Here is a 25,932-nt window from a genome sequence, read left to right on the forward strand (position 1 = left end):
AACCCTATATTGAGTAAAGGAAGTAAATTTGAAAAAGCATAGCTACCTCAAAATGAAAAACAGGACACTTTAGAATTTGTATTTTTTAGCATAAAAATGCATTCTTTCAAGAGCAATGTTCAAAAGCAATGACTTTATTGTGTTTCTAATAAACAAGAAAGAAACCACCAAACTCTAGCATGTGGAAAACTGTGTGTTTAAAAGAGGTGCAAGTTATGACGCTCAGAGCTTGTCATTTGCTTTTAGAGTGGATCCTGCTTTGCAAGGCTTTCTACCAGATGCCAGAAGGCAACATTTTTGGAGATATCTTCCATTTGCTACTTAAGAAAAAATACGTACATCTGAAAACCTCTTTTAAATTTACTTCAAAGGAAAACTATCTGTTGCAAGACTCTTCAGCTTACTTGTGAAAAACGAATTGTCATTTCACTTTAGAACCAGGTAAACAAAGCAAAAAGCATTGCTCAGAATTGTCAGAGCTGCATACATCTTTTAAGTCAGAAGGGAAGCTTACTGCTGCATTTTAAGCCAATGCTTTATTATGACAAACTAAGTCGTTGAAATGATGAATTAAAAACCCCCCACCATTCTAGCGTTACAGTGATAAGCATGCCATGTACACTCATGTTAACTACTGCAGAGCGTGACGAATGGGGCCTCGCCACTGAACTTTGTGGAATAAACTCCTTTCTGTAGGCCGTGTGGAACGCTTGTTATCACCTAGGTTTATTTTAAGTTAGATGGACTGTTGTTTGGACAAAATATAGTTCTGGTAGTTATAATTTAAAAAATGAACCAACTCAATGCTAGTTATCCAGTTACTTCCTCTGAAAACATGTTTCATCCATAGATAAGTATCCATATAAATATGTTGGAAGATAAAGGAATCTGAGGCTTTTTGAGAATCTTTCTGAAAATGAATCAGGAAGTAAGATATTGAATACAGGATTTTGAAAGTACAGTCAATATATTTAACTCAGCGAGCCTAGCTTAGCCAAGTCACCCACTTATTTCCCATCATGCTCACCTACAGAACATTAAAATAGCTTCCATTCTCGCAGAATAAACCACAGCGCCAATTACCATTGGCAATCACAGTTTACATTTTATCGAATTAAGTGCCTATTGTTTGTTTTTTGAAAACTTGGACTAATAACTATTTGTGCAGTTGATGTAAATGAGTTGGTGTAGGCTTTTTACTATGAGCCCATTTCAGAGATGAATAAACTGGGCTGTGGAGGGAGGGTATCTATGAGTTCTTTAGGAGGTTGAAAGGACAAATGGCAGAGTGCGTGACATCTAGAACTCAACTTCTGGCAGCTGGTCCAGAGCTCCCTCTATGACCTCAGAATGAGTTACATCTATAGAAGCACTAGACAAAGGTAAAACTTGGTGGTTTCCTTTTGTCACATTTTTCTTAATAAAAGTAGAAATAGTGATGTTGTTAAATAACTAAATTTATGAAACAGTTCTTTTTGGGGGAGTTAAGTCAGCAGGAAACTATTATAGTTTCGCCTTTCTAGGTCAAGAGAGATATTCCAACAGTGCTCAGGGGACTCTGAAGTATATATCCCAACTCCCAAAAAAGAATTGTAAAATCAGAAATATGATTGCATAACTGATGATGAGAGTGAAGAAATGCAGACTCTATTCTAAAATTCTAGTGCATCGCCAGTCTAACTGTGACATTAACTTGACATGTGTCTCAGTTTAGTAGGGTAGATGCCACAGAATTATTTTTTGGCAACGTGCTGTATGATGCTTAAAGAAAAGAATGGTGTTGACTGCGTCAAGAGCGACGTCAAGGGTCTTGCTGGCACAGAGCGGTAGAGTGGAATGAGGACACACGTGTTCTACAGGGTCAAAGATGATCCCTGACAAATATTGAAGTAATGTGACCTCTCCATGGTAACTACTTTGCAAATTTTGCCCCTGAATGGGGCTACTTGTTAAATCAGGAAAGACAAAACTTCCAAATATGAGACCATTTAAGAATTTAACTGGAATTCTAGTGAGAAATGGAAACTACCAGGATGACAGGGATCATTCAGAGTGGTGACCATCACCCAATTTCCTGATGATTATGTCTATTTTATGTTGAACTTTAGATTACGCCTCTTGAAATTCAGCAACCAGGAAAGACCACTCTACTGGAACCAACTCATTATTTCCAGGACATTAATCAGAGACCAAGTGAACATTTATTCACAGCAAACTATTAATTGATAATTCCTACAGGGTTATTTTGAATTATAATTATATGAGTGAGATAAGTGGAAATCTTTATCTGGGATGAAAAGGGTGATGTATTAATCGGCATCTTGTTTGTTCTGTAGTTATTTCCTTCTGACAGTATTTCAGGTCACCTTGAATATGTGCGCATGGGAAAGCCAAACCCTCAGCAACTCTTCTAAAACCAATCAACAATTAACAATTTAGTTTGTTCATGTATTAATTGTTCCATTTCAGGCTAATGTTTTATTTAACCAAGGTTATTACTCTTAATGGATATTGCCTTGAGCAATTTGTTTAATGCTTTCAAGCTTCGGTAGTTTATCAGAATTATAAAAAGTGTGATAAAATGGGAACAGAAATATAGTCTGCTTCACAAAGTTGCAGTGGGTGATAGGAAATATCTATGAAGCGCTTACCCACGGGGCTGGCACACAGAAAACACTCAATAAATGAGTTATTAATGACATTAAAACTGTGAGGCCGATTTGGCATAGCTCAGTGGTTGAGCATGGACCTGGGATCCAGGAGATCACGGTTCGATTTCTGGTCAGGGCACATGCCCGTGTTGCAGGCTCCATCCCCAGTAGGGGGCGTGCAGGAGGCAGCCGATCAATAACGACTCTCTCATCATTGATGTTTCTATTTCTCTCTCTCCCTCTCCCTTCCTCTCTCTGAAATCAATAAACATATATTTAAAAAACAAACAAACAAACAAAAAACTGTGAGGATATGTGAATTTGTGTGTATGTGTATGTGAGTGTGTGTTTTGCATATAAAAGCATGTTTGTTTATTTTTTCAATAGATTTAGTGCTTTAAAACAAAACCTCTTGAAATTTCTAGAAACGCTTTAAGAGCAGACTTCATTCAACAAACACTGGCTTTAGAACCAAAGGAGTATGAAAGCATATTATAAATGTTTATTGTGGATTATTTGAAAATAATATGAGAACTTTGATAAAAAAATAGAGGGTCTTGGTCTGAAACATGATTAGAGTGAATTAAAGCAACGAGAAGATATGATTCCTCACTTGTTCTATCTTTTATGAGCTGTTACTATGAAAACCTTTGAAAGAGGGTTTCTTCTTCATCAGAAAACACATGTAGATATTACATTTGATTAACAATTCTTTTTCTAACAATGATTCTTCTAAATTATATTATTAAAAGGCCTTTAAAAAATATCTTTCCTCTTTCAATTCTAGCCTACAGTGATAAACACTATTATGAGAATATTTTCCCATTGTCCTAGATTTCAGAAATTTTATACTCGACACATTTCAAAATGACCTGCCATTAAAATTGTCCTTACATTAATGGAGAAAAAAATCCTTATTTCATGAATGTAGACCTAAAGATTCTGGATTGACAGTGCCCAAAGCCTTTTATAACCAGGGGCCTCACCCTGCATCTGTCAAATCTTAGGGCATTCACCAAGGCGTTGCTGGGCTAGGGGAGCATTTTGTGACAAAATAAGTTATGTTTTACAATTACTCCTGGTCACACATAAAGGAGACCAGGAACAGGAAGACAGATGCACAGATGGTCCCCCGGTCTTTCCGGCTTCCATCTCTGTGCCATTCATTCACTTAGTTTTCAACAATGCTCAGACTGCTTGTTCTTTTCTTAGAGCTCGAGGTCCAGTGGTGAGAAAAACAACAGACCCTTACCTTCCACTCACGGATCTTGGAGAACCTAGAGAGAATACTAATAGTAATAAAAACCTTGTGTGAATTAACGTAAAATTATAACTGTGAGGAGAACTATGTGGGAGAGATTCCCAGCATAAGGAGAACCCCGAAAAGGGAGGCTTCAGCTGGCCAGGGAGGCCAGGAAGGGCTTGCCTGGGGAGGGGTTTGAGCTAGCGTCTGAAAGGATGAGCTAGAATTCCTAGATGAAAGGGCCCTTTGGCAAGATGGAATTCAGTTAGTGCAAAGGGCTTGAAAAGAAGGTCGCAAAGGCCAGAACAGATTGCTGCTGGGCACTGTGGGGCCGGAGGGGGCTGGGGAGGCGGGCAGGAGCCAGAGCACTCCAGGCTTGGAGACTGCGTTAAGGGGCTCCCCCTTTATCCCCAAAGCAGTGAGAAGTCTCTGAAGGGCTTTGAGCAGTGGTATGACATGATCAGATCTGCATTCTGGGAAGATGCCCAGACTGGCTGCAGGTAGAGAACGGATCATAGGGGACAAAAAGTGGTTCAGGGGATATTCGTTTAGGAGGCTACATCTAAATCCACATGAGAGCGGCTTGAACTAGTGTCTTGGTGGAGATGGAGAGAGATGGTCAGATTTAAGAAGAATTGGAGGGTGGGGGAAAGGAAGGTGGGGGGAAAGGAAGCAGGGATGAGACCCAGCTTTCTGAGCTAAAAGACTGGAAGAATGGGCATGATATTTGCTGAATGAGGGAGCAATAGGAGGTGAAAGACCGGGTTTTCAGGAAATGACCATGAGATGTCACCTCTGTCCATTTCTTCCCGTCCTGTCCAGCCTGGCTGAAGCCTGTTCCCCACAGGCTGGCTCTATTTCTCTCTTCACCTGTGGCCATGAGCCCAGTCATAGGAGGGGACTTTAATGGTGACCTCTGCTCTCTCCCGCCCTATCCCAAGGACCTTACCAGTTTCTTGTTGGTTCTTAGTTGCCCCCAGCAAAGATTTCCTTGTCTCATTCTACTTCAGCCGGAGCTACTTACTAAACTTACAGTAAATTCCTGTTTCTTGTGAGGGAGTCCTGTAGCTATCAGCACAGGGGTAGAGCTGAGGATACCGACTGACAGGCCTTGAGCTTGCTGAGATCCCCAAGTCCTGTTTGATGACTTGTCCCTTGGGGAACTGTCTCAAAGTGAATTTCCAGAATCCTGTTTAATAACTTCAATTTTAGAACAGAAAAATGCGTGACAAATACAGTAATAATTACAGATCATTCCTTCCCCAAAGAGCAGGCTTATTTTCAACATATAAATGTCGATTGATTCATTCATTTACCGATTCATTTATTTGACAAACATATCCCAGCCCCCTACTCATGGACTGAATTAGAGGGAAGAATTCCTTCTGCTTGTTTCAGTTAGGATTGACTATGGGAGTTTCTGCTGTCTAGTTAACACAGGGGAAAATAAATGGTTCAGAAAATCCTGGCAGCAACACAGTTAATTTTGACCTGATTTTTAAAAAACTTAATTCTCAGAAAAAAAAAAAAGTCCTTATTTGCTTGCTAGAAACACTTTACTGATTTATTTCTCAACATCCCACTCCTGATACATCAGAAATGCTGACCAAAATATTTAAAAACCCTTAAGCTTCATTCACAATTCTGTGTGAATCTACTTTGTCATAAGATTTTTATTTTTATCTACCTTAAATTTATGCTGCAGAGATAAATTGGCTCATTGTGTCATCTTTTAATTATCATAAATATAAGTGTCTGTGACATATAATTTTATTTATCTGCATTTAATCTCAACTATATCTGCAATAATACCATGAGATATTTCTCAGTGTTTCCCAGCGATCACCCTGTGAATTATATAAGAAACGAGAAGCATGCCTTTGTTTGGTATATGAGGAAACTGAGTCACAGAGCAGTGAAATGTTTGTCCCAGTTCATCCAATGTCTGTGGCTACTGAAACTGCTAAACTGGTGCAAATGGACACAGCTACCTCCAATTAACCTCTGTGAGCTCTTCTCTGATGATTCTGTAATACATGAGTTTCCTTTACACGCTAAAAATCATGGTCATCCTCATATTGTTCATTTTTGTTCAAATTTTGTTTATAATTGTTTAAATTTATTTTCATCTACCTGTGGTTTTGATTATAGATTGTGGCTGCTAGAGAGAAAGGGTCACAACTCTATCTCTTTAGTGTGTAGAGTACAAAGATAAACATATCATTAGGGATCAGTGGATGTTTAGCCAATTTTCCATCTCATAGTGTTTTGAGTGAAAAGTTCCTTAATGAAAACTCTGCTGATTGGTGGTCAGTGAAGAACCCAAGGCCAGAGAGGTTTCCTGCCTGAGTTGTACACCCCACCATATCTGTGGGTAGATACTATGGAAAGCAGAAACAAATATTTTAGGCTGAGCATTTGAAAAACTTGCCGCATAAAGGTTTAGCCAGTGTGTCAGAGCTTAATGCTGGCATTCTGACTTCAAACTCTGCACTTTGTCTCTCTGTTTACTTCTTAAAACACACAGCATATTAGATACTGGGTCAAATTCCCTCTGGCTATGGGAATGAATAGTGTGTACAGAAACATTTCCTAATATTTAAATCAAGAAATAGGGAAGCACCTGGCCGGCATGGCTCAAAGGTTGAGCATCAATTGACCTAGGATCCAGGAGATCGGGGTTCGATTCCTGGTCAGGGCACATGCCCAGGCTGCGGGCTCGATCCCTAGTAGGGGGCGTGCAGGAGGCAGCCAATCAATGACTCTCATCATTGATGTTTCTCTCTCCCCCTCTCCCTTCCTCTCTCTGAAACCAATAAAAATATATTTAAAAAAAAAAAGAAACAGGGAAGCAAATACTTATCTGACTAAAATCCTCCTATAGTAGTTCATAAACTTAAAAGATAATTGCATGTTGAGATATTCTAATAGCATTTCTCTAAAGTGCAATACTTCTGTGCAACTGGAGTGTACATTTCACAGGCAGAACTCATTTGACCTGGTTCTATCACATTCACAAAACCCAGGCTCATTGTGAAGTGAGAGCAATGACGCTCTCTAACAAGTGTGGAGCTATGATCCACTTCTTCGGACGTCCCCTCATTGGACCCTCATAATGGCTCTATTAGTTGGGTCGAAGAGTCATCATGATTATTAACACGCCCATTTGAGACTGATGATCTCAAAGCCGTGGTCAAACACGATATTGTCCAAGGCACAAGCTGATACGTAGTGGCGTGGGGGGGGGAGACACACATTTCATTTAGTGCGTATCATGCATTAGAATGACCAACAGAAATTCAATTTTTATATTAGGTTATATGAGAGGAAGTATATAGGTTAAGAACATGGGCTCTGGGTTCAAATGTTAGTTTTATCACTTACTAATTCTATGATGTTGAGCAAGTATAAACTTTCTCAGTATCATCATCTTAAAAATGGAGAAAATAATTCACTTACTAGCAAATTAAGTAAGTTAAGGGATATAAAGTTCTTAGCACAGCATCTGGGACATACTAGGCACTCAAGAAATAAAACTCTTGGTATTAATCCAGCTAAACCACATCATACACACACACACATCACCAACAACGACCCTATGAACAGAGCGACATTTATGTATTCTTTTTTTATAACCACTCCTTGGATGATCTCATCCAGTTCTATGGCTTTGAACACTGTGTACTCATTGATGACTTCCAAATGTGTATCTTCAATCTGTACCTATTCCCTGAACTTTTATATTCAACTGCTACCTGACATCTCCTCCAGGTATTGACCCTGAGAATACTCTCAACAACTTTTCTGAACACAAATCTCCACCTCAGCATCTGCTTCTTAGGAACCCAATGTGCAATGTCAGTGATCTTTTATAACTTATTTAACTTCTTTGACCCTAAGAGATGTTTCCTATAACATTTTCTATCTCATTCCAGGTTGTTAGCATAACTAAATTAGATAATGTGTTTGGATGGCCCTAGCACAATGTCAGACACAGGGTAGGTGCCCAGTAATGTTCAATTCCTTTCTGTTCTCCAGCCAGATTTCCTTCTTTTTTGTAGTGAAGTCATTTCCCCCTCGAGACTACTCACATTGTGCAACTACAGGTAACTGGCAGAATTTGAGATTTGAGATTCTGTGAATACTTTCAGTTGGTTTGCCTAACCTCAGGCAAAACAGTTCCATTCTGGGACTAGTTATAAAGAAAGAGGGATTACAGAATAGTACCCCAGAGCTCAGTAGGCCAGGCTATGGTTCCCAGTTTCCACTTCTGTACTAGGTTTCCTCTGCCTGCCAAGAAAATGGATGATAAACACTTTTTAAGTTAATGGTCTCATGTTTGATTTATTTTATTTTTTTATATCTTTATTGATTTCAGAGAGAGGAAAGGAGAGGGAGAGAGAGACAGAAACATCAATGATTGAGCCCGCAACCCTGGCATGTGCCCCGACCCGGAATCAAGCCCGATCGCCTGGATCCCAGGTCGACGCTCAACAGCTGAGCCACGGCCGGCCGGGTCATGTTTGATTTAAATACTCAACTTGAGAGAACATGACCCTGCTTTGAGAGCCAGGTTTTTGTGCTTTTGCTCTTTTCTTCTAAAAAATGTCACATAGCAAGAACATACTGAAGTGCTTCACTATGCAACCTATTGGGTCATATGGTAGGTAAAACCAACAATGTCATATATATGGTATGACACTGCTCATTAAAACTGGAAAGTCTATAGTCCACATATTAGTAAAGGGGTTTAACCCAAGTGAACGCTTTTAGCTTGATAAACTATTTATTCAGCTTGATAAACATTTATTCAGAATAATTCTGAGTTAGGTTCTAAACATGTGGAGATAAATAAGACATGGTTCTGTCCCTTCAAACAACTTATCTTCTATTCCTCGAAGTTGCTGGTTATATAGGGGGTTTTGGTTAGTAGGAAGGGAGGTCAAAAGTAAAATGTCAAGTGTGTTGTTTTTTAAAAAATATAGAGCCCGGCAGGGTGTGGCTCAGTGGTTGAGCATCGACCTAGGGTCCAGGAGATTGGGGTTCAATTCCTGGTCAGGGCACATGCCCGGGTTGTGGGCTCGATCCCAGGTAGGGGGCGTACAGGGGGCAGCCGATCAATGACTCTCTCATCATTGATGTTTCTATCTCTCTCTCTCCCCCTCCCTTCCTCTCTCTCAAATCAATAAAGATATGTTTAAATAAATAAATAAATAAAAATTTTAAAAAATAAAGAAATCTATGTAATAGAAAGTAGCTAACACAAACTTGTTCATTATCCCCCAATATCCATTCTGTCCTTTTTCCTTTTAATAAGAAAACACTTCCCCCCCACTATTAACTGGGCATAAGTCTATTCAGATAAGGACTACATTTCCCAGCCTCCCTTGCTGTTAGATGCAGCCATGTGACAACATTCTGACCAATGGGATATAAGCAACAGTGATGTGTGTGGTTTCTGGGTCACACCTTAAAAAGGAAGCTGTTTGCCATGACTCTCCTTCCTCCACCGCTGGCTGGGAGATGGCCCATCCACAAATGAAAGGTATATACAGGGGTGGGCAAAAGTAGGTTTACATATGTATGGGAAATAATACAATAATTAATAAATAATAATATGAGAATAAACTCTTGTATTTCACAACTGTAAACCTACTGTTGCCCACCTCATATGAAAATTTCAGTGGTATTTATGAGTCACTGCCTCTGGATTATTACATAAGAAAAAGATTCCTATCTTATTTAAGCCCCCCTATATTTTAGGCTCTCTTTGTTGTAGAAGCTTAGTCTATACTCTGCTAATGTATGTATTATCTTATTTAACCCTTATAATTATCATGTGAGGTATTTGTTGGTATTCCCATTTATAGATGAAGAAACGGATTCAGATAATAATTTGTCCAAGCAAGTGGAAAAACTGGAATTGAAGTTCAATAGTCTGTATTTAAGTCTAATTTTTTTCTCCAAATAGATCCTTTCAGGAGAAAACAAAAACATTTCCTAGTCTAGAAATACAATTTCATGGAGACATGACCAAAAGTTTATAAAATCAAATAAAAATAGTTTGAACTGGACTTATTCGTCAAATATTATCTATTAGAACTGGGGATCTTCTTTGAAGATTCAAACCAGAAGGATTAACATTAATAAAAAGAGGAATTGTTCTATTTTACGTAGAAAGTCAACTAAGAAAAATCACTACCCCAAGAAGAACTGAAGACTGAAAGTATAAACTGGCTGAAGTTGGTTTAAATCATTCATTCACAATAGACTCAGTTTTGTGGATGTTTGGGTACATCCTTAACTTTTAATTTTAAGTTTTAAAGAAGAATTCTGCCTTCCCACAAAGTTCTCGTTAGGGCCTGTCTCTGCCACAATCTCTGATGGGCTGGCTGGCACAGCATGCTATTCCTTAAATTCTCATGCTGGTGCTAACACAGCACATCAAGCTGTGAGCAGCTCTGCTGCCAACAGCATCAGTGAGAAAGAAGCAGACCATATGCTAAGATGTGACCTCTGTAAATGTCCTTAAATTCACAGTGATGAACAAGCAGGTGCTTAATAACCATATTTTAAAATTATGTCATAGTTTGGGTTTTGGAAGAACCTCAATTCATCCTTTATGCACAAACAGAAGACTGCATATTGCCTTTGAGTTGGTTGCTCTTGGAAGTTTTCTTATGTGAGGACCCTCAGAATGAAAGGGTGGGGACTCACTTGCTCTGAGTTTCAGCATGGGGGCACCAGAGACATACAGGGAGGAACTAAGTACTCTGGCACCAGGGTGAAAGCTAGAGGGGTGCTTTCTCCCAGACAGAAGTGTTGGTACAGGCCATTGTTTCTTTTCTGAGGCCCTCCCCCCACAGAGCTGGTAGGTGGGCGCCATATCTGAGTCTCCATCAGTTTGCCCCACACTAGTGATTCCCTGACACTCTGCCCCACCCAACTTGCGAGTCCACCCAAGCCATTTTCAGTGGCTTTTCCATACCAACGACCTGTCTTGGCTCATGGTACAGGCTTTCCTAAAATCTCTCAAACAAGCAACATCTGGCCTTGGCATGCACATACCACTTACTAAGTGGCCCCAGGCCTGGCACTAGTGACAACCAACCTTGGTTTGCAGCTTGGCCTCTCCTGGGCACCTCCAAGCCCAGCACAAGTAGCAGCCATCTGCAGGGCACTTTGTAGCTCATGCCAGGTGGCCACAGGCAGGGCACAGGTGGTGGCTGACTTTGGCCTGTACCTCTCAGGAGACTCCAGAGCCAGTGCACCTGGTGGACAGCTTCAGATCACATCAAAGCACCATCCAACCTCCTCCACAAGAGACACTCTCAAGGGGCTGACTTTGCAGGCACCAGAGCCCTGTTGAAGTAAGACCTGCTTTGTGGGGTGGGCCCTTGCAAGCTGGTCCTCCATGGTGGTCGCAGGTGGTCCTCTAAGCCAGTTGGCCTGAGGGTAAATCACGTCCACTGAGGTGTCAACAGCAATCAAAGCTCAGTTGCAACAGAAGGGTATACACAGCCCACATGGAAGGCACACCTGTAGTGTCCTGTTCAGGTGACCAGGAAGGCTGAGCCACAGGACCCTACAGGACACCTAACACATAAGGCCACCATACCAAGCCTGGAAGATGTAGCAGCTCTACCTAATACACAGAAACAAGCACAGTGAGGCAGTCAAAATGAGGAGACAAAGAAATGTGTCCCAAATGAAAGAATGAAACAAAACTCCAGAGAAAGAACTAAACAAAATAGAGACAAGCCATCTACTAGATGCAGAGTTCAAAACACTGGTTATAAGGATGCTCAATGAACTTAGGGGAAGAGTAGATGAACTTATGAGAACTTCAACAAAGAGAAAGGAAACATAAAGACGAAGATAGAAAACATTAAAAAGACCCAGTCAGAAATGAAGAATACACTAACTGAAATGAAAAATATATTACAGGGAATCAACAATGGAGTATATGAAGCACAGGGTCAAACCAGAGATTTGGAAGATAAAGAAGCACGGAATACCCAATTAGAACAGCAAAAAGAAAAAAGAATCCAAAAAATGAGGATAGTACAAGGAGCCTCTGGGACAGCTTCAAGTGAACCAGTATTTACATCATGGGGGTGCCAGAAAGAAAAAAAGAGAGAGCAAGGAATTGAAAACCTATGTGAAAAAAAACAATGACTGAAAACTTTCCTAAGCTGGTGAAAGAAATAGACACACAAGTCCAGGGAGTACAGAGTTCCAAACAAGAGGCCCACAGCAAGACACATCATAATTAAAATGGCAAAGGTTAAAGACAAAGAGAGAATCTTAAAAGCTGTTAGTTACCTACAAGGGAGCTCCCTTAAGACTGCCAGCTGATTTCTCAAATGAGACTTTGCAGGCCAGAAGGGATTGCCACAAAATATTCAAAGTGATGAAAAGCAAGGACCTACAACCAAGATTACTCTAGCCAGCAAAGCTATCATTTAGAGTCAAAGGACATATAAAGAGCTCCGCAAACAAAAATCTAGAGGAGTTCATCACCACCAAATCAGTATTATAATAAATGTTAAAGAGTCTTCTTTAAGAAGAAGAAGAAAAGAATAAAAACATAAATAATAAAATGGTAATAAATCAATATCTATCAGCAATGGATGGATAACAAACAAGACCCTTACATGTACTTCTATAAGAGACTCACTTCAGATTGAAAAGCACACAGATTGAAAGTAAAGGGATGGAAAAAGATATTTCATGAAAATGGACACAAACAAACAAAAAGCTGGGGTAGCAATACTTATACCAAACAAAATAAACTTTAAAACAAAGGCTATATAACAGGAGACAAAGAAAGACCCAACAATTCCACTCCTGGGTATTTATTCAAAGAAACCCAAAGTACTAAATTGAAAAGATATAGTGGGAACCTACTGTAGGGGTAAAAAAATGTGCATTTATTATCGTGAAGACAATGAGCATTTTTATTTGTTATTCAGCCAGCAGTATTCAGAGATCTAAGTGCAGAACAAAGTGTGCAACATGGTTTACCCAAGTTCAGTCACCAACAAAGTAGAAATTGTGGGAGATCAAACAAGCGAGGGAGTTCATGGAGTAGAACTTGAGAGGATGGCCCCTCAAGTCTATAAAAACAGTCCCTGGATATAAAGTACAGCACAGGGAATATAGTCAATAATATTATAATAACTGTGTATGGTCTCAGATGGGCACTTGACTTATCAGGGTGATCACTTAGTGAGTTACACACTGTCTAATCACTGGGTTGTACACCTGAAACTAACATAGTACTTTATGTCAACTGTGATTGAAAACTAAAAAAATATCATTTGGAAAAGGAATGATAGAGTGACACAAGTTGGTTCTTTGTCTTTGAGAGGGGCTATCTGTGCTCCCCTATGTGTGGTCTCCAGTTGTCTGCTTTTTTGCCTTTTCTTCCAACAAGTGTGTGTGGCACAAGTTACACCACTCCCTCTCCACTCCAGCCCACCCTTCCTTTTCCTCTTCCCCTGCTTTCTTGGATTTATGCTACTGGAAGGAATGTCTCTCCTTTTAAACATCAAAGCACAGACTCTTTCCCTTCCTTCTTCTGCTGGGATATTGCTCCATTAACTGTCCCTCTTAACTGACTCCTCAACCTTTCTTAAATCTCTCTCTCTCTCTCTCTCTCTCTCTCTCATGGTTTTGGGATGGGTTAACTTGCCTAGGCTGAACTACATTTCCCAGAATTTCCTTACATTTCTATTTCTAGATATTTGAGCCACAAAGGAGATTCTCATGGGGGATTTGGAGGGTGGAAGTGAATCAGCAGCCATTTCATAGCTCTCACGTGTTGCTGCTTATCTGTTGGCTCACCCTTGCCTGGGAGGCAGCAGCCCAGTCTACAGCTGCTCTACCTTCTGCTGGACCTCCTCCGTGCTCCCATCCCTAGGCGAGGCGCATGTATGTATTCAGCTCAATGAGGGAGGCTCCAGCTCTGCAGGGCACCCACACCACCAGGGCCAGAGGCAGTGAGAACTACCACGGGTTTCAGCTCATCCCGATGGGGCTCCAGCTCATGTTTGGGGGTTCTAGACTGCTTTTGATTTCCAAGCCCTGTAACAAATTCCTGTGTGTGTGTGTGTGTGTGTGTGTGTGTGTGTGTGTGAGAGAGAGAGAGAGAGAGAGAGAGAGAGAGAGAGAGAGAGAGAGAGAGAGAGAAACTTCTCCTGATGATTGCTAGTTTCAGATTCAGTAGATTTCATGTAGGGCCTGAGGATATGCATTTCTAACAAGGTCCCAGCTGTTGATCTAGGGACCACAACTATGAGAACTACTATTATACATACACTAACCTCTTTTTGCTCACCATAGGGTTGCTGCATAGAGTCTCCTCTCCCTTCTTTATTAGGCTGTTAATTCTCTTAGGTCTCATTCTTCTTTATATTCTCAGAGTTTAGCAATGTGCCTGACCAAATACACATTTCATGAATGTCTGTTGATACCCTGTGTAGTTCTCCCCTTCTTCTTTTCCCTAAAAGTTAAGGACCCATCGCCTTTCAGCAAAAAGCTCTATTGCGCAAAGCACTCTTTAGGACATGGGATTGTTTACAACCCCTGCAAATTTCACTGAGATATGAGCAGTGGACACTATTTTCAATGAATTGTGCATAATCCACTCTGTTTTTTTATATGCCTGGAAAACTAAGCTAATTATCTTTTGGTTGTTGGCAACTTCTCAATAACAGATCTATCATGTGTAATACTATCACAAGACATTTGGTGACATAAAGAAGAAATTATATAAAAAGAATGAACATTCCCCCACACACACTGGGGGCAGGAAAGGGGGTGAGGAAAAGAAAACCACATTGGTAATTTAAAATGCTCTTTTTTATGGGAGCATTCGGGAACAAAGACGTTGGTTTACTCCAATTAACGCTGGGTTCCCAGAGACGATGTAATTCTGTTTCAATGCAGCCTTTCCCTGCCAGCTCAAAGCTTGGCTTCATCCCAGAACCATTTTCTAGCCTGATGTGACTCCCCAGTTGAGCTCTGAAGAGAAGATACTCCCCAAGTAGGTTTTTATCTTTTCCTAATGTTTTTAGAATTCTTGTGTTAAGGTGTCTAGAGGCCCTCATGTACCAGACTCTTCAAATAATATTCCTTCTAGTTAGTCTAAAGAACACAACTGGACGTTAGAATATGAATATGTTATTCTATAAAATCATAAAGTATGATTACAATTTTCTTTTGTTATTTTAAGTTGGATGCAATGCAGAGTGATTTATCTTTCAGAATAAGGCCACATGATTATAAGGCACTTACTTTACAACACGACAGCTAGGGGAGAGAGGTTTAATCTTAGCATCAACTTTCCTTTCAATAGGATCTATATGTATATTTTGGAGGCATTCAGTACTTGTACAGAGGAGACAAATGCATGACTGACCAGTTTATGCCCACCTGCCTTTGCCCCACTGAGCCCAAACCCATCTTCAGAATCCTTCTATCCCTTCTGGCATGGCAACACATTTGAGTGAGCACACAGTCACCTACCCAATTGGGCGACAGCCTTCTGACTCCAAGCCCTGCTTTTTTCTAATCTCCTCTAATCTCTTCCAAACCATCTGCTCAAAGAGTGGTGGTTCAGATATAGGAGAAGCTGCTGCTACTGTTTGCCATCTCTCTCAGCTATTAGAAAGCTCAGCTTAGAACTTATGACCTGATCCCACCTCTCACTAGAGTTTAAAGATATTGAACGCAAGAGTTACTCTTCCATTTAACTTACCAAGCATGCCTTAGACCCATCTGTTTGTTTCCATATACTCCTCTAATTCAACACACCATTAACTCTTGCCTGTATTTCTGAAATAGCCTCCTCTACATGGGTTCTCTTCTTCCAATTAAAAAAAATAAATAAATATGTCTTTATTGATTTCAGAGAGAGGAAGGAAGTGGGGGAGAGAGAGATAGAAACATCAATGATGAGAGGGTCATTGATCAGCGGCCTCCCACATGCCCCCTACTGGGGATCAAGCCTGCAACCCGGGCATGCACCCTGACCAGGAATCGAACTGTGATCTCCTGGATCATAGGTCAATGCTCATCTGCTGAGCCACACTGGCTGGGCATCTTCTTCTAATTTTTGACTCCCTCCCAACCAATCTCTATCTTGACCAGTTCAATATTGTAAAAATGCAATCCTCACCCTGATTCCTGCTTAAAATTCTTCCCAGGCTCTTGTAATAATACGTAAAATCAAGAACCAGGCCTATGTGGGTGGTATGAATTTGCCTCTTCCTATTTCTTCATGCCCATCTCGTACCCTTTTCCTCCTCTCCCTATCACAGCTGTACTGCCATCTCTCAGATACTCAGCTGAGTCAATCTCTTTCCTTTCTCAGGGCCTTTGCACATTCTGTTCCTTGTGCCTAGAATGCTGTTCCCCCAACTCTTAATCTGCTTGACTCTGATGCCCTCTTTAGGTTTCAGTTCAACTGTTCCTTCCTCAGAAGTCTTCACTCATCCCCACTCCCTAATATGAGTTATAGCCCCACTTGTTATAATCCCCAGACTAACTGTACTATTCCTCCCACAGCTCAGCACAATTTGTGATTGTACACATAACTCTGCGTTTACTTGTTTCAGATTTCTCTACCCTTCTATACTCTGTGACACTTGTGTGTTGAATCACTCTCCTATCTTGGGAAAAATCTTAAGCGGGTTCTTTTTTGCTTCACAAGTATAAGAGTAGGACCTTTCCCTTCCTTACCATCACACCACCATGGCAGATTGTGAGGTCCTCACCTTCCTTTTGGGGGGTGCTTACTGTGTCTTGGTATTTTGCAGTGGGGTGCTTGTCCTTATGGGTAAGTTGGATAAGGAGTGAACTAAGTCCAGGGACAGGAAAGTTTTACTTGAGCTGGGGGTGGCTCAGAATATTTTTCAGAGTAGATTAAAATTTCTATAAAAAACTGCAATATTTTAGTGGCTTGACACAATAAAAATTAACTTATGTTTATAAATGCAAATGTTTCTGGTCAGAGTGGGACTCTTCCAAGCAGGGACTCAGGGATCCAGGCTCCTTCCATCTTTTGGCTCCACCGTCCCCTAGGTCCTTAGAGCCTGTCATTTCTTTCTGGCAGACCAGGAAAGGGGAAGGAGCATGGAGGATTTCAGTGGAAGTATTTATGGACAGGATAGGAAGTGGTGTGTATCACTCCCTCTCACATTTCATTGGTCAGAACTCACTGGTTCATGATATGGCTTTATTTCTAACTGCAAGGGAGTCTGGGAAACAGAGTCTGACTATGTGCCCAGGAAGAAGCAAGCATGGAGTTTGGATGCCCGGGGAAGGGACGGTTGGCATAGGCCCAGGTGTGGGTGATAGGCTGCGTTGGCAGATGCACCCTTGGCTATCATCTGGTTCTTGGCTGCAAACAAATTCTCCTCACTAGGGTCCTTGGCAGAGATACAGCTCGTACTCAGCCTAGCTACCTGAGTGGGAGCAGGGAAAGAAAAAACTGAACTACTGGGAGAAATAACATTGGTTAATATTTCAAAAACATCGTCCCACAACACATGTAAGCTCAGCGAGGGTAGAGACCGTGTCTATATGTTCACCACAATATCTGCAGAATCTAGCAAATGGACTCAGTAAACATTTATTGAATAAATAATGTGTGAATGAGCACATGAAAGTTGTAAGAAGTAGCTCAGTGTTTGTCATCCTGATTTTTTACACCTTCCCATGCTTGCTTTCTCAAGGGGGTATGAGCAGTGCTTTCTGACAGGGAGATCAGAGAAAACTGTAATTGTGGTGCCCAGGACTTTGCAGGTTTGACATACTTTTACACACACACACACACACACACTCACACACGGAGAGACAAATAATTCAAGAAAACAGGACAGGGAGCAATAATAAAAGGAAGAGAAATAAAAGCACCCAGTGCCTGGCACACAGGAGCCCTATAAATGTTTGTTGAATGAGAGAAAAGAAGAATTGCCCAATTTTCCCCATTCGGGGACTGAAATGGGCGATTCATAAACATGGATTGAATTCCAGTAGTTTTTTTTGGTGTTGTTTTTTTTTAAATTTATTAAAGAGAGCTATGTTGTGGTCTCATCATAATGTCACTCTTGTCCTTAAGCAATAGACTAGGTTTGTTTTTCTAGATGGTCCGTCTGACTCCCAGGGACTGTGTGAGTTCTGCGGAGCGCTGGGGGAAGTTAACTCTCGCGGCAGGGACAGGCCGGAGCAGGAGGCCCTGACCTGGTTCCCAGCCAGCCTTGAGAAGGACAGTGATGTGGCTTAAGCTGGGCTCTATCGCTGGCTCCTCTGCTGAGTTTATTGGGGGGGGGGGGGGGGGCAAGATTTAATCACAAGCTTGTGTTTTGTTTTGTTTTGAAAACCTCCCCTCAGCTCTCGTGGCAGACACCTGAGGTTGGCCCTCCCAACTCGCATATCAAACCTCCTTCTTCCTGGCCAATTTCAAAAAAAGAATAAAGTTGGAAGATTCACACTGCCTGATTTTAAGATTTATTCTAAAACTAAGTATAAAGTCTTTATAAACCAAGTGTGTTGCTGGCAAAAAGATAGACAGACACAAAGATCAATGGAACACAATGCAGAGTTCAGAAAAGATGGAACTGCCAAATATTCATCACTGTGGAGTATTTCCACTCAGAGAAATACCCAACAACCCCAATTACCGCTTCTACTTAGAGATTCAAGTCAGCTCAGCCCCAGGGGCTTAGCCCGAGATGAATTGTAATGAGAGCAAACACGTTTAAAAGTGACTTCTGCGTCAGCCTCTGCGTCAGCCTGCCCTCCACGAGGCTTCGCGGCTTCAGTTTCGGGTCTTCTTGCTGCGTCCCTCTGAGCTCCCTGGAGTTTAGGGAAACTCCTTTCCCCTTGGCTGAGCCAGCCCGGGGCTGTCAATACTCGGGAACCCTAAGCCGCCTCTAGTCTGAGCAGGGGCAAGGATTGTTTTTTCCAGGCTCCCATCTTCCTTTCCCTGCCTTTACTCGTGATCTCTGCCAGCCGCATCACCCACCCTCTTCCCTCCAGTTTCCTTCTTTCTCATTCCTCTCCCTAAACTGGGTACCATCCCTTCCTTAAAACCCCCAGTGGATTTTCCCTTTCACGGGGTCTGTTTCTTCAACACAGCAGAGGCCTCAGGGCCTTTGTTCTTGCTGGTCAGCTATCTGCGAGCAGCACTCCGTCCCCCTATCTTGGGGTGCCCAGCCCTGGCTGGGCCTTCTGGTCTCTAGCCACGCGTCTTCCCCTCATGCAGGCCTTCCTGCTCTACCCCGCATCACTTCACCCAGTTTTTAAATTTTCCTCGAAGGCTGATGGGTCTCCCATGAGCTTGTTCGTTATATTGTTTCCTAGTCTCCATTTTCCTTTGCCTCAACTCCGTGAGAGCAAGGCCCTTATCTGCTGAAAGATGACATTTGCCTTTGGTTCACAAGAAAATGAGGTGACCCGAGGGGAACGGTCCACAAGTAGGATGGCCCTATGTTCCCAGCACAGCCCAGGTTATTCTCACATTGTTATCAACGCTCTCAAAAGTGTGCCCTTTGAAGTGAGAATACCTTTCTCCAAGTCATTGTCTTGGGTCCCAGTTGTTAGGAATTGTCCTTTTGTGACCAGTGCTCTTCATAACCATGCCCTCCTGGCACAATGATGGCCTCAACTTCAAAATAGATTTGAGGTAAAGCAGGGAATGGATCTGGGGTAAACAAACAATCTGTGGATGACGGCCACTGCAACTAACACAAAATTATTTCTCTGCTGTAAAGGTATGTGTGACTATTTATAGTAATTGCAGAATATTCCAGCATATGGATGACTGATAATTTAATTAATCCCTTATTAACAAGCATTTCAGTCGTTTCCAACTTTTCCCCTGCTAGCTGTATTGTGATAATGAACATTCTTGTATACATGTGCAAAATTTCACCAGGATAAATTTCTACAAGTAAGATTCCTGGGTTGAACTGCATATACATTTACAATGCTAATGATTATTGTTGAAGGCAATTTTAAGCAGGAAATTAATATGGCAATCATTTCCCACTAAAACAAGCATGTGCCCTAGTTTCAATATCAGGCTAACACACTTTTATTTTACATATACATACAAATGTGGCCTCTATAGGAAGAAATTTTAGATATTCAAACTATATAATTATCTTTTGCATTCTGGGCTTTCATTTAATGATCTCTAATGAATGCATATGGGGTGAATTCATGGATCGTTAATAAGTAATGTGCCTTCTGTGTTGATTTTAGGCTATTTAATGGTCATAAATAGATCACTAATTTACAAATTTCTTTAGACAAGAGTCCCACTGTCTACCAACTTAAGGATATAGTTATGTATTAAACTGTGAGTTAAAGCCAGTCTTTGGGTTTTGCTTCAAATCATACACCCAAATCACAATATATTTGAGCTGGAAGGAATCTTATAGGCCTGTACTGAGTGGCTCAACTTATACTTTGGGATGTGAAGAAGGCACCACTCTGGTGGGGTCCCAAAGTTGAGCATGTGAGCCCTGATATGCCCAATAAACAGGAAATAGTGCCCTTCCCTGGAAGCCCCTTTTCCTGATATGCCTAGAGCCATCCTGGTCACTTCCATTTCAACTTCTGGAGTCCTAACTCAGATGGGCTCCCTCAAGGCCAGGGAACTATGCCACCCAACAGAGGCTGGTGGATCCAGAAGAAGCCACTAGTATAGACCCTTGCCTGGGCCACTGCTCTTCTTCAATGGGCCAGAGAGGCGATCCCAGCCCTCAGGGGCAAGTTCATCTAGGGGTGGGCTCCGTGCAAACCCTCTTGAACTCCCATCATTATAGCTCCTCATATTCACTCATACAGCCACTTCTCCAGGACTCACGCCTGCTATGTGGTTCCCGGTTGGGTCTAGTCCCAGTATGCACTGACTTGCAGCCCCCCTTTGAACTGCTAAGTCTGTGCAGAGGCCGAGCTGGCGGTCCTATTTTTTGCCCTTGGTGAGTTTATCTGAGGAGTCTTATGGCCCTTTCCTGTCTCTGGGCCTTGCTCAGGGCAACCCTAGTCCACCTTGACTAGTTTTACTTTCCGAGGCAGAGTGTAGGGGTCTTGATCCCTTCCCACCCTCATCACCTAGGAATGTTTTGGGCTCCAAATGCAAATTTTGGCTACTTCCTCCCAGCAATCTTCAGGCTCCAATAGTTTCTGTCTCCCTTACACAGATATTAAATTCCATGTCAACCATTCATCTCATCAGAGATAAATTTAAGTCCAGTCCCCTCATTTTATTTTACTTTTTTCCTTATTTTATTTTATTTTTTTCCATTACCATTTGTTCTCCCATACCTTCTCCCCCCTTGCCCCCACCCTGAACAATCACCATACTGTTCTCTGTGTCCAGGAGCTCTTTCTCTTTTTTTCTTTCTTTGCTCAATTCCTCCAAAGTCCCCTCATTTAAAAAATAAGGAAACAGGTTCAGAGAAGTTACTTAACCAGGATCACACACCTGCTCATGACAGACCAGAGGCAAGAATTCTTGCCTTCTACATTATGATTTGGGGCTCTGTTATTTCCACTGAGATGTTTCCATTGTGTGGGTTGTCTCTGTTGAGTTTTGAAATCCTAAGTCACTTTTTCTCTAGCCTTCTTGGCCACATTCCACGCTGCTTAGCTGAAATATGCTCTGACATGCTCGGTACCTTTTTCTTTAGCCGCTAGTGATTTCCAGAGTCAAAGCCAAATCTCTCATTAAAATCAGCTACTGTTTTGGAAACACACATCCTATCCCCCTCATGAGGATGGAATGTGCTTTGCTGCTTCTCTGTGATCCAGTGAATCTAGATAAACTTAAGCTGCAGCCTAGCATGTGGTGCCTGTTTCCTTTTCAATAGCTGCTCTGGACTCTCTGTTGGGTCATATCTTTTTGAGGTATTTCTGATTCTGTTTCATCCTAAGCGTTTGTCACTTGATGCACAGCTCAGGGAAGCAACTGGAAGGCAAAGATAGAGGTAAGAAATGCATCTCAATCCACTGAGTCTTGATTCTTAAGCTCCAGGGCTGGAATTCTTACCCATGGCCTCCAGAGTTTGAGTGTGTGGTCATTTCTCAGGCTGATGCTAGCTTTGAGTGAGATGTGCAGGTCAAAAACAGACAGGCATTGTGGGCCGGGGGAAGGGAAGAGTAGTAGGGGTGTTCACATTTAGAAGTCCTTCCTAAGAGGACTTCTATTCAATAAGCCCAGCATTTTGCTATGTGTTGGCAGAATTCAGGCATTGACCTGCCTAGCATCAGGTCAGACTGCCAGTCGGTATGTCGTTAGAATGCCATTCTACAAAGACAGCCTCCAGAGCTTTCTGAAAAATACCTTTCAAGGAATCATGTTTTCATCTTGGTTTATCTCTTTTAGTTAACAGCGAAGACTGAATTCTCTAGGTTTGCATCCATAACTTTCACTAAAATGTTGAAATCCCACTCTGTTATCCATGTTGGCTCCTATCCCTCTGAGAGGTTCTCAGCCCTGGCAGCACATTGAATCAGCTGGGAAACTTTTAAGAATCCCAATGCCCTGGCCACACCTCCCAGTAATTAAATCAGACCCTCTGGGGGTGGGACCTAGGCATCAGTACTTTTTAAAACTCTCAGATGATTCCATTGTGCTGTTTAGGTTAAGAACCACCCTAAAAATTGCTACCTGCAGGCAATAATTTGCCTGAATGCTGACCTCTAAGCTTTGTGAGGGCAGAAACTGTTGACATACAATATTATATTCATTTCAGGTGTACAAACCAGTGATTAGACATTATATAACTTACTAAGTGATCACCCTGGTAAGTCCAGTACCCACCTGGTACCATACATAGTTCTTACAACATTACTGACTATATTTCCTATGCTGTACTTTAAATCCTCGTGACTATTTTGTAACCACCAATTTGTACTTCTCAATCCCTTTACCTTTTTCACCCAGTCACCCAAACCCCTTCCCCCCTGGCAACCAGCAGTCAGTTCTCTGTATCTGTGAACCTGTTTCCGTTTTGTTTCTTTGTTTATATTGTTTTTTAGATTCCACATATAAGTGAAATCATATGGTATTTGTCTTTCTCTGATTCATTTATTTCACTTAGCATAATACCCTCAAGGTCCATCTAGAGGTCACAAATGGTAAGATTTCATTCTTTTTTTTAATGGCGAAATAACATTCCACTGTATATATGTACCACAGCTTTTTTATCCACTTGTCTATTGATAGGTACTTTAGTTGCTTCCATATCTTGGCTGTTTTTTAATAATGCTGCAGTGAACATAGGGGTGCACATATTCTTTCAAATTGGTGTTTTGGGTTTCTTTGGATATAAACCCAGAAGTGGAATTACTGGATCATAAGGGAATTCCATTTTTAATTCTTTGTCTTCAAAATATACTGTTTTCCATATTGGCTGTACCAATCTGCATTTCCACCAATAACAGTGCACGAGGGTTCCCTTTTCTCCACACTCTCACCAGCACTTCTTGTTTGTTGATTTATTGGTGATAACCATTCTAACAAGTGTGAGATGATATCTCACTGCTGTTTTAGTTCGCACTTCTCTGGTGATTAGTGATGTTGAGCATCCTTTCATATGTCTATTGGCCATCTGTATGGTCTCTTTGGACATACACTAACTGCAGGACTAAAATTTAAGAGGAGATAACAAAGAGAAGCGTGACACAGAGAGTGATTGTAATGGCAAACAAATAGCAGAAGAGTAACAGGAAAGTCTCCATATAGAAGGCTTTTTCTAATACAAGGAAGTGGCTGTGATATTTCATCATGAAGCACGATCTAGCAAGAATGGGCCACCAGGCTGAATTATATTAGAATATCTTATGTGCCCATGAAGATGTTGGGCACATAAGCAATGGTACATATTATATGCATGATTATTTTCCTTTGGGTTAAGGCATGTCGTTGACATAATAAATTTCTCTCGGTGCAGAGTATCCCAGTAGGCTCCTTAAAAACCTGTGGTTTCCTAGTCCTAAATTCAGCATGGTTGAAAAACATATTTCTTCACAGCTTCTACTATTTCTACTTAATCCTAAATTATTAATAATTTCAATTTATTCCTAAGGAGTTACTATTTTACTTTATAGTCATTCAAGGGGAACATTTGAATGAAACATTTTCAGCACTTGTATTTATTTTTCTTGCACCATGCTGTTAAAAAATAATGACAAAATGTGGTCCCTGGACCGGCAGCATGCACGTCACCTGGTAAACTTGTTTGAAATGCAAATTCTTGGGCTCTACCCCAGACCATATGTGGTCTCCTAGAAGCTGTATAGTTTCAACTTTTTCATTTAAGTTTATAATTCATTTTTCCATATACTTACCCAGTTGCACCAGCACCATTTATATAACAGACTTTTCTTCCTCCAATTGAATTGTCTTAGCTCTTTTGTCCAAAATCAATTGACTATAAATGTATGGTCTATTTCTAGACTCTTTAATCTGTTCCACAAGGTTATTTGTCCTTCAGAAATCTCACACTGTCTTGATTACTGTACTTTTGCCATGTCTTGAAATCAGGTAGGGGGAGTCTCCAGCATTGTTCTTTTTCTCCATTTATTTAGATCTTCTTTAATTTCTCTCAGCATTGTTTTTTGGGTTTTGGTGTATGGGATTTGTATATCTTTTGCTAAATTTATCCCTAAGTTATATATAGATATTTAGGAATATATGTAATTTAATGCTTCTGTTAATAGTATTTTAATTTTTAAATTATGGTAAAATACATATTAGGTACATTCTCACTGTTGTGCAACCGTCACCACCAGCCATCTCCAGAACTCTTTATCTTGCCAAAGTGAAACTCAGTATTCATTAAACAATAACTCCCCAATTGTTCCCTTTCTTCAGCTCCTGGCAACCGCCATTCTACTTCCTGTCTCTGAACTTGACTGCTCTAGGTACTTCATGTAAATGGAATCATACAGTATTTGTCCTTTTGTGATTGGCTTATTTCACTTCTTGGGTCTTTAGGGTTCATCCATGTTGTAACATGTGTCAGGATTTCCTTCCTTTTTTAAGGCTGAATAATATTCTATTGTATGTATATACTATATTTTGTTTATCTAGTCACCCATCAATGGGTACTCAAGTTGCTTCCACTTTTTATCTATTGTGAATAATACTGCTATTAACATGGGTGTACAAATATTTGTTTCAGTACTTGCTTTCAATGCTTTTGAGTATATACTTTAAATAGTATTTTTAAGATTATTTTCTAAATGCTTATTGCCAAAATTTAGAAATACAACTGATTTTTGTATATTGATCTTGTATCCTGTGACTTTGCTAAATTTATTAGTTCTGCTAGGTTAGTAGATTCCTGAAAATATTTTATGCATATAGTCTTGTTGACAGTAAAGACAGTTTTACTTCTTCCTTCCAAACTTTATGCCTTTTCTTTATTTTTTCTTGCTTTAAAGCATAACTAGGACCTTAAGCACAATGTAAGTGGTGAGAGTAGACACCCTTGCCTTGCTCCCAATGTCAGGGTGAAGCGTTCAGTATTCCTACATCAGGGGAAACATTAGTTGCATGTCTTTTGCTGATGCCTTTTATCAGATGGAGGAAACTCCTTTCTATTCCTGCTTTGAGGGGAGTTTTTTTAAAAAAAATAGTTTATTGAGGTATAGCAATATACAAAAAGCTGCACATGTTTAATGTATACAATTTGATGAGTTTAAACATATGCATATATCGGTGAAACCACAATCAAGGTAATAAACGTATCCATCACTCCCAAAAGTTATCCTCTATCATGCCTGTACATTGAATTTTGTCAAATGCCTTTTCTATGCCTACTGAAAAAATCACTAGCGAAGGGCAGTGAGTTTTATGGACCAAGAATGATTCAATTTCTGAAGTAAGGTGAGAGACCCAACTTCTTTGTGCATTTTGTTGCCTTAACAAAATTAAGCTTTTATAAACTAATAAAGGAGAAAAAATGGTTGTTGGGGTGGCAACCAACAGTGATGTCATTATAAGCCCTCTGG

This window comes from Miniopterus natalensis, chromosome 15 (genome assembly GCF_054644295.1).
Source record: "Miniopterus natalensis isolate mMinNat1 chromosome 15, mMinNat1.hap1, whole genome shotgun sequence".
NCBI lineage: Eukaryota > Metazoa > Chordata > Mammalia > Chiroptera > Miniopteridae > Miniopterus > Miniopterus natalensis.